This window comes from Ptiloglossa arizonensis, chromosome 5 (assembly GCF_051014685.1).
Source record: "Ptiloglossa arizonensis isolate GNS036 chromosome 5, iyPtiAriz1_principal, whole genome shotgun sequence".
Classification (NCBI taxonomy): Eukaryota; Metazoa; Arthropoda; class Insecta; order Hymenoptera; family Colletidae; genus Ptiloglossa; species Ptiloglossa arizonensis.
In genome coordinates, this window is record NC_135052.1 from 18,908,484 (window position 1) to 18,921,075 (window position 12,592).

The 12,592-nt window shown below is 34.3% G+C and overlaps 1 protein-coding gene across 7 annotated transcripts in view; it reads left to right on the forward strand.

The window, feature by feature from the left end:
- Dysc (whirlin protein dyschronic) overlaps nucleotides 1-12,592 on the forward strand; it is a 226,673-nt gene that overhangs the window by 54,292 nt on the left and 159,789 nt on the right. The window lies entirely within an intron of this gene.

Below are 12,592 nucleotides of genomic sequence, written 5' to 3' on the forward strand. Positions count from 1 at the left end.
AATAATATCGAATGCTTCAGCAAATATTTGTATTAAATATTACTTTTAAAATATGTTTCGATATAGAATCGGAATAACAAACTTCGTGGTATAAAATACACAGTATTTTTTTCAATGTTTTCAATGTATGAGTATAATTTTGAAGGTTCGTTACTGGAAAATAATATCGAAAGTTTGTGTGAATATTTATCTTCTTCGACTTTGAAATTTTTATTCCGATCTTTACGCTAAACAAGATTTCGTACGTCTTGCAAAATGATTTAATACTTATATTTAAAATGCTTCTATATTGTTTCGTGAATTATTTGAATTTTCTACGTTTAAAGGAGCAATGGTGAACGTTTTCACTTCGATAAAAGTACGGTGAAGATTTTTAGAGTTCGATAAAAATCAAATGTTCGCTCAAGGTCGCCGAGAGGTTATCTCCACCATGAGGCTCGATTAGCCCGTTGCTCTACTTTTAGTCTCTTAGCACGCGCTCGCTGTTTTTCAAACAGGTAGCTAGCTACACGGTCTAAAAGTGGGAGTGATGGATGGCGTGATTTACAGTTGGGGAAGTGACCGTGAGCGGCCAGCTGATTTTAATTGGACTATAGTAGCTCCTTCTGCGACTAACGGAACGTACCAACCACTGCAACACGGAAGCAAATTTTTATACGACCTTCTTTTATCAACGACCTTCTTTTATCGGCTCGTGCGGCCAATTTATAACACTGCGGTTAATTGGACGCGACCTTGAAATCGTACCCACATTTTACCAAGCACCGAGTACAATATGTTTCTAAGTGTACATATTAAGAGTTGAACCCGATTACTTTTACAGAAAAATATTTACTTTTACAAGCAACTGGAAATAGAAAATTCTTCGATGTCTAACTTTAAATAATTATCAGTGAAATATACAGAGTATCAACTTCGATCAAATATTTTCAATATGTTTCTCAATGGAATAATTATTTTTACAAGAATGTTGCGGAATATTTCCAAATGGAATCATTATTTTTATAAGAATGTTAAGAAATGTTTCTCAATGGAATAATTATTTTTATAAGAATATTGCGGAATGTTTCTCAATGGAATAATTATTTTTATAAGAATGTTATGAAATATTTCTCAATGGAGTAATTATTTTTATAAGAATATTGCGGAATGTTTCTCAATGGAATAATTATTTTTATAAGAATGTTATGAAATATTTCTCAATGGAGTAATTATTTTTATAAGAATATTGTGGAATGTTTCTCAATGGAATAATTATTTTTATAAGAATATTGTGGAATGTTTCTCAGTGGAATAATTATTTTTATAAGAGATCAAAATTTGGACAATCTTCGAATTCTAAATATTCCCTATCAAACGTACGAACATATTGACTCTGAAATAAAAACTTTTCTAAAAGAATTAAATTAATCCCCGATAATGATAATTAAGCATTTTCGTTGCGACAAATATTTTTCTGAAAAATAACTTCAATCGTCGTTTTCACGAGAGTTGAAAAATCTTCAAAAGTTCGGTAATGCTGTCCAAATAAAGAACAGTGTTTGCCCATTTCAGCACAAATGTTTGCAAGATAGAATCTCGACGGTTGTTTCCACCGGACAATTCTCGGAGAGCAAGTTTCCAACGTGCCCACTATATTTTCACAAAAACCCGCTTCAACGGTTCCCATTGTTCCAAAAAAAAAAACTATATTTCAGTATTCATCGGTCGCCCCCTGTATAAAAAAAAAAGAAAGAAAAAGAAAAAAAACGGAACAACTTTTATCGTCGCGTGGACCAAAATTCTACGACAGTGTAACAACTCTCGAAAACCAGATTCAACGTTCGTACAATTTACGTTTCCGTCGAAGCGGAAAACTTTACCAATCGTGGTTAAATAAATAACCGTATTCCAGGTCGCAACTACAAAGGAGAAGAGACTTTTATCGTCGCATTATCCGAGACACACTCGCGGCTACTTACTCCCGTGTGTACGTACAGTACATACTACGAGTTCGCAAAGCTGTTTACCGAAACCATTCCCAACTTCCTCCGATCGTGGAAAATCCATGGTTACTCCTGAAGCCGATTTCCTTCGGAGAATACACCACCTAGGAACGGAGAGAGAGTTATGCTCGTTTGAACGCGGAATCGATCGTTATTTTCTTTCGTAGCTCGATCGTTATTTTCTTATTTTTTTCGTGGAAGATTGATCCTCGTGAACATCGTCGTTTCTTCCTTCTCGACACTTTTTCAGCCATTTGTAAATGATCACCCACAGCGATCTACCTGTGTGCTGCTTTTAACGTACCAATCGCTTCGGTTCCTTTTTTTACTGGTTTTGTGAGAAATTCAAGGTGTTGGTTGTTCAAAAAAATTACCAGTGTTTTTTGTAGAAAATAGTTATCGGTATTATGTTCAAAGTGATCGAAAAAGGATTGGACACTTTCGTAAACTTATTATTTAATACCTACTATTAGCTTTGATTATTAGCTTTGTTGATTATTTCCATAAATAATGTATTAAAAGTGTAGTGTATTATTTTCTACGATTAATATATTATTCGTAGAAAATGATTATGAGTATTATATACAGAGTGATTAGAAATAAATTAGACACTATCGTAAATTTATTATGCAATACTTTCTATTTGCTCTAGGATTGATTATTAGCTTCGTTGATTATTTCTATAAATATTGCATTGAAAGCATAGTAAACGATTAATATATTATTCGTAGAAAATGATTATGAGTATCATATACAGAGTGATTAGAAATAAATTAGACACTTTCGTAAACTTATTATCTAATATCTTCTATTGGCTCTAGGATTGATTAGCTTTGTTGATTATTTCCATAAATAGTGCATTAAAAGCATAGTGTATTATTTTCTACGATTAATATATTATTTGTAAAAAATAATTATCAGTATCATATACAGAGCGATTAGAAATAAATTAGACACTTTCGTAAACTTATTATCTAGTGCCTTTTATTAGCTTTGATTATTTCCATAAATAATGTATTAAAAGTATAGCATATTATTTTCTACGATTAATATATTATTCGTAGAAAATAATTATCAGTATTATATACAGAGTGATTAAAAATAAATTAAACACTTTCATAAACTTATTATTTAGTGCCTTCTATTAGCTTTGATTATTTCCATAAATAATGTATTAAAAGTACAACGTATTATTTTCTACGATTAATATATTATTCAGCACAAAATAACACACTATATATATACATTATACTAATATACTATTTTATGCCTAATAGTACACTATTCATAGAAAATAATTATCAGTATCACACACAGAGTGACAGAAAATAAATTGTACACTTTAATAAATTTCATTACCAAACACCTTCCATTAGCTCCTTAAAAATTGATTACTGACTATAATTCTAATCTAACTATAATTCTAACTTAATTGACTGAATTGATTATTGACTTAATATTATCCATAAACAGTTTCATAAACCTACTAACCGAACGCACACCGCCCCAAAAGAAAGAGAGAAACACACGCTCGTTTGAACGCGGAACCACGGGGAATCGATCGTCATTTTCCGTATGAATTAAATATAGCGGTTGTCGATTAGGCGGAGGGCAGCGATCGATGGACGATGAAGCACCGCGTCAGGTTTGCATACTGTGCATTTACCGCGAACCGGATGACTCCGAAATTTCTTCCGGCGGTAACAGTGGGCTTCCTAACGCTATTATAACCTTACCACCGGCTCGGTAATGCCCGGTTTGTTCTAGAAAATCGAGCCGCGGCCAGCCGGGCGTCGAAGCGTTCCGCACCGGGGATTAATATTCCGCGAGGCGACGTGTCGCGCGTTTCGATTTTAGCTGATGCCCGTTATTTACGGCCACCGTCGCCAAATTTACCCGACCGTTCGTATTTTACGCGTTCACGGCCCGGTGACCGTTCACCGCTCCGGTATCGTATTTAATACCGCGCGGGAGACATTTTTTTTTACGAAAATTATTCATCGCCGAATAATCCAACGGAAACCCTTTGCTCGCGCCCCGATCGATCGATTCGAACGCGAAGAAATACGGCTTATCTGGCCGCATTTAAATCAACAGAGACGGATACCAGACTCTTCGGAACGTGGCTCTCTTGATGTCCCACGTGGAGAGAATCAATTCGAACGAAACTGTTCTTTTTTTTATACAAATATATAGTATTTGACCGAAACATCTTTTGCGTTGAAATTTTCCAATGTCACGAGAAACCGAGAACGAAGGGGTGTGGAAAATTGACGAATCGTGATGTTTCTTTATTTCTGAAATTGTACAAATTGTACAGGTGTCTCGTCTGAGTCTCGATTCGAGCATAAAATTATGCCGTGAATGATTCTTTTTTTTTCAAATATATAAGAAAAATATAAAAAACAAACTTTTACTTTTATGTAAGCATATTTAGAAAGAAATTTTCTTTCCTTAACGAATGAAACCTGATGGAGTCTTTGAACCTGTTCCTCTGAAAAAAGAATGCTAATTCTTCAATGTGTTTTCTTAGTTACGATTAACGAAGAATGATAAATAATAGATAAATGTGGAAATTGACAAAAATTGATCAGCATCCTGTTCAAGATTTCATTGTGAAGTTTGCTTTAGACACTACTGTATGTAATAAACGATATATTTAATATCGATCCCGCGAGGCGATATTGGAAATTGTTCTCGATCGCGAAATTAATACAAACGCGCCTGAAAATTTATTTTCAAACCTGTCGTTGGAAAAGCAAACGACTTCCGTCGTCATTAGGTCCATCCACGATCGAAACAAGGTCAACTCCGGAATATAAAAGGGGCGTCAAGGATGGAGGACTCCATTTGCAATTCAATCGCGCTCGCTACGTTTCGAGTTTAGATTTATCCGTGGTGTGCTGTTCATTCCAGCGTTAATTACTAATATTAGCTCCTCGTATTAGTATTTAGTTAACGATACAGTTGGCAATGAGAGACTATTCACCTACTACGGCACATCGAATTAAAAATTGCATCGATTTCACGTTCTGTAACGCGAAATCAATATTCGTACAACCATGAGAATTCATTTTTGAAAACTCGATACACCTCGTCGTACACCTTCTCGCGATATTTCCTACTCAACAAGTAGGATACTTGTTAGTTAAATTTGATCCTTTAAAAATATTATCATCACTCACATTTCGTACTCGTGGACGTTTTTAGTTAAATTTGATCCTTTAAAAATATTATCATCACTCACATTTCGTACTCGTGGACGTTTTTAGTTAAATTTGATCCTTTAAAAATATTACCAACTCCAACAGTCACATTTCGTACTCGTGGATGTTGTTAGTTAAATCTTATCCTTTAAAAATATCACCAACAGTCACATTTCGTATTAGTGGACATTTTTAGTTAAATTTGATCCTTTAAAAATATCACCAATAGTCACATTTCGTACTCGTGGATGTTGTTAGTTAAATTTGATCCTTTAAAAAAATTACCACAACTTCAACAGTCACATTTCGTACTCGTGGATGTTGTTGGTTAAATTTGATCCTTTAAAAATATTACCAACTCCAACAGTCACATTTCGTACTCGTGGATGTTGTTAGTTAAATTTGATCCTTTAAAAACATCACCAACAGTCACATTTCGTACTCGTGGATGTTGTTAGTTAAATTTGATCCTTTAAAAATATTACCAACTCCAACAGTCACATTTCGTACTCGTGAATGTTGTTAGTTAAATCTTATCCTTTAAAAATATCACCAACAGTCACATTTCGTACTAGTGGACATTTTTAGTTAAAATTGATCCTTTAAAAACATCACCAACAGTCACATTTCGTACTCGTGGATGTTGTTAGTTAAATTTGATCCTTTAAAAATATCACCACAACTCCAACAGTCATATTTCGTACTCGTGGATGTTGTTAGTTAAATCTTATCCTTTAAAAATATCACCAACAGTCACATTTCGTACTAGTGGACATTTTTAGTTAAATTTGATCCTTTAAAAACATCACCAATAGTCACATTTCGTACTCGTGGATGTTGTTAGTTAAATTTCATCCTTACAAATATCACCAACGCCAACACTCACGGAATAACTTCCAAATTTTCGCAACCCTCGCACCCTTTCCAAATACTGAAAGTTCACGTTTCCGTGATTGACTGTACGTCATCGTCGTTGATCGGAAAACAAAGTTCTCGCGTAAAATAACCCACAAATTTCCATTTGTTTTCGCATTCAGAGCAACGAGTGGAAGTCCGACGGTCGAGCCGTATACAAACGTGGATTTTTATACCCAACGAATTTTATGTTTTTAATATTTCTCTCTTAGATATCGTATTTCCGTGGTTTCCGTACGCGTCGGGTTCTTCCATTATCAGAATTCATTTTTCAACCGTAGCCCACCACCGTGGGATCTCCAATTGCACAAAATGGAGCGGAAATGTTCGTTTGAACTTTCGAATCCCTCCCAGGGACCGAGAACGCTATTGTACAAAGCGTATTCATAATTCACTGAGACGATTCGTGGCGCGGGTTACCGCGATTCTACTCGCTGTACATACAAGTTGTTAACGTCGTGAACTTATTCGGTTTGACCCCTTAAGCAGCAAAGACTTACCTTTTCTTCTGCTTATCTTCATTGGCAGAGACAAGCTAAGTCGGCCCCAACCTTATTCGTTTCGTAATGGACACCAGTCACAATAGACAACAGGAGCACTTTATTAATACTGTACCTGCCATGAACAGTCTTGCTCCTCTCCCATAGCAGATTGTTTAAAATTTAGAATCTGCGATACTTGGGTCTCGGTAGATTAAACGGTGCATTAAGAGCATCTTACAGTATTTTCTGCCTGGATTATGTATTAATCGTAGATAATAATTATCTATGGACGATGGTATACTTGTTCGTTTATCCATTTATGGATTAGATTTTTTGGTGAACGAAAATATGAGACATTATACAGAACTGTGTCAAAGGAGAGTAATATTATTTCTAAAAGTAATGGGTGAAGTAGACAAATTTCGAAAGCTACAAAATTTATTAATGTTGATATGTATTCTGTCCAGATTATTAAATCGACGTCCATGTTTTTTCTTTTTTTTTTTGATACTTTTCCAATAACTTGTAAATGGTTGTTGATTTCGTATTATTATCTTCGAATGCTTCTTTTAATATAATAGTTATTTTGGATCCTTTTTTCACGAGATATTTAATATTGGTGCGTTGTTCTTGAAAAAGATCACCAGACATTTTTCAAGACGTGTAACAACCGAAAGGGACGAGTGTGTATTGTATACATTGCCATAAGCGAACGGTTTATCGTATGATCGCGAAATTTAATCTGTTTGTGTACGTATATAAGACTGTATATGTAAAGTCTTATGTATATATATACTATACGTCTTACCCGATCAAATCGCTGCTGAGACAACAGAATAAAAATGGTTCTGTGAACTCTTCGAAGAGAATAGCGTAGAAAATTATTTAAAATTATCAATTTTTGCCAAATTATTTTTCTATGCCGAATAATGTGTTATTCGTGAAAAACAATTATTCGCAGTGGGCGCGAAGCGATGAAAAACGAATTAAACCCTTTTGTGAACTTGTTATCAAATTATTACCGAATATTTTGTTTCAAGGCATCGTATTTTGTGCCGAATATTTGGAATAATATCGAATTGTTTATACTGAGAAAATAATTATCAGCGTTACGTACAGAGCGATTGAAAATGACTTGAACACTTTAATAAACGTATTACCGATTATTCCATTTTGGGTCAAGAATTGATTGTCGGCTTCGTTGATTTTATCTCTAAATAGTCTATTAAAAGCTCCATACATTATTTTGTGCTGGATAATGTGTATTTATTATCCACGTAAAATAATCATCAATAGTATATATAGAGCGATTAAAAATGAATCGGACACCCTCATACATTTATTATCGGGTATCTATTTTTGGTTTAAAAATCGATTATCGGTTTCGTCAATTGCTACCAAATGTTCAGGAAATATTAATTTATAACGCTTTTATATTTAGATCTCGATTGAAATACAGTCGAAAGGTTAACAGAGCGGAATATTTATATTCTAATGGAATATAAATTCTGTGGATTAATTTTATTGCTTGCAAATTCACGATGGATTGAATCGTACGAAAATACAAATTTCAGCAATATTATCGAGTATTTCATTCGCTAATTAGGTGATTACGTTTTTAAACGAAATTTTATTAACAGGGATTAAATTTTCGAAAGTGTAGAATTTTTGTTTAATTACCCTACACTTAAGATACCATGTCAACAGAATTCTTTTTCGAAGGAAAGATACAATGCTTTCAAAAATTAATGTCAATCTTCTCGTTTATAATCATTCGATATAAAATGACGACTTAAGAGACGAGTATTGAATATGTTTTATTACAGTATGCATTGAGTCCACACTCTGTCAAACATTATTCGGAGTATCGATATGTTCACTCCATAACGAATTCTGCCATAAAATATGAAATGCAATGGAAATGCGACAGCGCTTCATAATATATGAAGCCATACCGCGTACGGAGCGTTCAAATGTTAAAGTAAATTTAAGAGACAAATAAACGAAGTATCATTTTATAGGAGAAATATTCCTGCTATATTTTCTAGTTCTCTTGGCTTGTTTATTAGTATTGTTAAATATTTCGCGAGACACTGTTTTTAGCTTTTCTGTTCCCCTAACGTATTCTGTTATATTATTATAAGCAAAACGATAATATGTATAATCATTACAAGTAACTGTAATCTTTCCAAGATAACAATCTAATAATACAGTACATTGCATAAAATGTATATTTGATTTCTAAAATATTATTTCAAAATATGTAATAACAATCTAATGCAATTTATTTTATAAAATATTTCTAAATTTCAAAACATTAGGATTCGTGAAATCATTACCAGTGAATGTAACTTTTCGAAAGTAACAATCTAATGCAATATAGTTTACAAAATATTTCTTTCTTACAAAACATTACAATTTGTGAAATCATTGCAAGTACATATAACTTTTCCAAAGTAACAATCTAATGCAATATACTTTATAAAAAATTTCTTTCTTTCAAATCATTACAATTCGTGAAATGTTACAAGCAGAAGTAACTTAGAAAAATTATAAGTAAATGTAACTTTTCCAAAATGACAATCTAATGGAATATACTCTACAAAATATTGCTTTCTTTCAAATCACTATAATTCGTGAAATGTTACAAGTAGAAGTAACTTGGAAAAGTTACAAGTAGAAGTAACTTTTCCAAAATAACAATCTAATGCAATATACTCTACAAAATATTTCTTTCTTACAAAGCATTACAATTCATGAAATCATTGCAAGTAAATATAACTTTTCCAAAGTAACAATCTAATGCAATATATTATACTTTATAACAAATTTCTCTCTTTCAAATCATTACAATTCGTGAAATATTATAAGTAAAAGCAACTTGGAAAAATTACAAGTAAAAGTAACTTTTCCAAAATAACAATCTAATGCAATATACTCTACAAAATACTTCTCTCTTTCAAATCATTACAATTCATGAAATCATCGCAAGTGAATGTAACTTTTCCAAAATAACAATCTAACGCAATATATTCTACAAACAAATTTCTCTCTTCCAAATCATTACAATTCGCGAAATATTACAAGTAAAACTAACTTTCCCAAAACAACGATCCAAACGTACAATCCACCATCTAAAAAATATTTCCCTCTCCCGAAACACTGTACAAAAACACTTTGACACGATGCTAAAATATTCCACGATTACACGCAATCGACAACAAACCGGAAAAACTGAAAGTTGCGTTCACCCCTGGAACGAAAATACACGAATCAGCCTGTCCTTTATTCGGAATAAATCTGTTGGAGTTCCACCCTCGGAGTGCAAACGTCGCCAAGAAAGATCAGCGCCGAGGGAGGAATTTACCCTGGGGGCGAGTAAATCGGAGCGAAGTGGGCGGGTTTGCACGAGGCGTGATACCACGAACAAGGGAACTTTCAAATTTCTTCCGGCGATAATGGCCGGTTTCCTGGCGGTTGGATTATGACATCGCCGCATGAGCCGCGCCGCGTCACGGAAAATCGCTCCATTGCCAGCCATCACGTGAAGATATTATCGGTGGACAGGCGACCGAGCCGCGATAAGGAAATTTCCCTCGCGATGAATTTCATTATTTCGTCATTCGCGCGTTAATACCGACCGATAAGGTAATCGTCACGCGTCACGATTGCTCAATAACGATTCGACGGGTTTAAAGGCGGGTAAATCGATCCCACTCGAGAATTCCCGATTCGATTCGCCACGTCGCCGCGATAAGAAACCGGAGGAGCCCTTCTATCGCGATTACTTGAAACGTTCACTTCCTGGAAGTGGAATACCGAAATTCTTCGATACAACGACAGAGGTCGCTCGATACGTTTCGTCGTTCGGTGAGAAACGGAGTGATATTAAATTCGTTGTTTTTTTATTCTAAAGACGGTATCGTTTGACAAACACGTGTGAAGATTCGCGTAGATCTCTTTACTCGTTCGTATATTTACAGTCGTTCAAACGTTGAAGCGTCGTAGTATTTTTTCACAGTGGAGAAAATTACAAAAGTTATCCAACAACCTAGTATTTTACTTCGTAATCGACGTTTTGTCTTGAGTGACTTTGAATCGGATATAGTTGATTTTTGAGTCGATAAATTCTATCGAGGTGTAGATAAAAATATTGAATATTCTGTTTAAATTGAATTTGGTGATCTTCGATTATCCTCCACTCGGAGTAAAAGAAACCAATGGCGCTCGTCCTATCAACGCCGGGGTATGAAATTGGAAAGACCTCTTTTCGCGATTAGTTGCAAATTTTCATTTCCCGGAGTGGATTAGAATCTTACGGTAAAATATTTCTTGATTGATCTTCGCGAAAGTGACTCGAGGAATCGTTCGTTGAAATGGTTCCGGCGTTTCAAGGTCGTAGAAAAATACCAAAATGTTAGACACTTTGTTGAGGCAATTGTAACGGTTTATCGCATCCTTTGTTTCGATGTTAACGAGCGACGTGTTTAAGAAAGTACACTTTGAGCAAGTGTGCTCAAGTTTGCTCCTCTTAAATGGAATTTGCTTAAAATATGGTCTAGGAACGTTCACTAGCAGCGTATGCATAATCAACTTGGACTTTGTCCGAGAATGTGCAATTTAGTCGAGCACGAGGCCCAGACGACATTTGAATGTCACAAGAGGTGAATATCAGATGCGTGCAACGCGAAAGCGTCTCCGTGATTTCCTGAGAGCCTTGGTTCTCGACTAATTGATGAGATTCTAGATCGATGGTGTCGCTGTCTACGAGATTCAGGTCGTGTCCTCCGCAGGGGCGGTCTCTCTTTATCTTCTACCTAGCCTGCTTTGATTATTAGCGATTCTCTCTTAACTCGACACCGGTTAATTGTATTTTCATAATTTCGAAAACTTGCGAGGTTCGATGGAGAACTTAACGAACCGAACCGTCTACGTTTGTTCAGAATTATGCAGAGTAGTATACAATTTGTACAATCTGGTACATATGGTTGGGTAAAAATTAATAAAAATTGTAAAATGGAATATTTCGAGCTTTCCTTTTCGAGAGAATCGATTTTGAGAGATTCGACTGGTCAGTACCAATTAAAACGGACAATTAAAACTGTAGTAGCGGTTATGTTTACTAATGTAAATATAAGTAGGAATATCGAGTAGTGAATGTATTCAGGAAATCGTTCAGAATGTTTATTAGAACTCTACTAAACGTTTATTGTGACGTTTGTTAGGTAAAATAAAATATTTACTCGTTAAAAGCTCGGGACCGTCGCGAGCTCTTAACGTAAACGAGATTTGATTTTATTTCTACTTTCTTTTAGATTTTTTCCATCACGGTATAGTAATAGAATTTACTATATTTCTTCAAGATTTACTCTACTCGGTTTCAATGTCACAACTGAATTGACTATATTACTTGTTTACGTAGATCTCATAAAACAGACCCCAAATGTCAAACCGAGCTCTTAGCGAATAAATACTGCAGCTACTATTCTTTAATTCTTCATGATATATAAATACATTCTTATTTAAAAGTTGTTTCATTTCAACGAGTACAAAAAAATAATAATTTCTAACCATTATTCTTCCTCGACGATCAACATTTCCTATATTATATAAGAGATGTCACATTTTATAGAATTTTGCATTTCACATTTTACCATCGGTTTATACAGAATTTACTATATTTCTTCACGATCTCATCAGCTCGGTTTCAATGTCACGACTGAACTGACTATGTTAATTTTTACGTAGATTTCATAAAATAGACTCCAAAGATCAAACTGAGCTCTTAAAGAATAAATACTGCAATTATTATTCTTTAATTCTTCACGATATATAAATACATTCTTACTTAAAATTTGTTTCTTTTCAACGACTACAAAAAAAAAAATTATTCTTCACGATCTCCTCTGCTCAGTTTCGATATTACGATTGAACTGCCTATATTACCTGTTTACGTAGATCTAACGAAACAGACCCCAAAGATCCGAGCTCTTAACGAATAAAT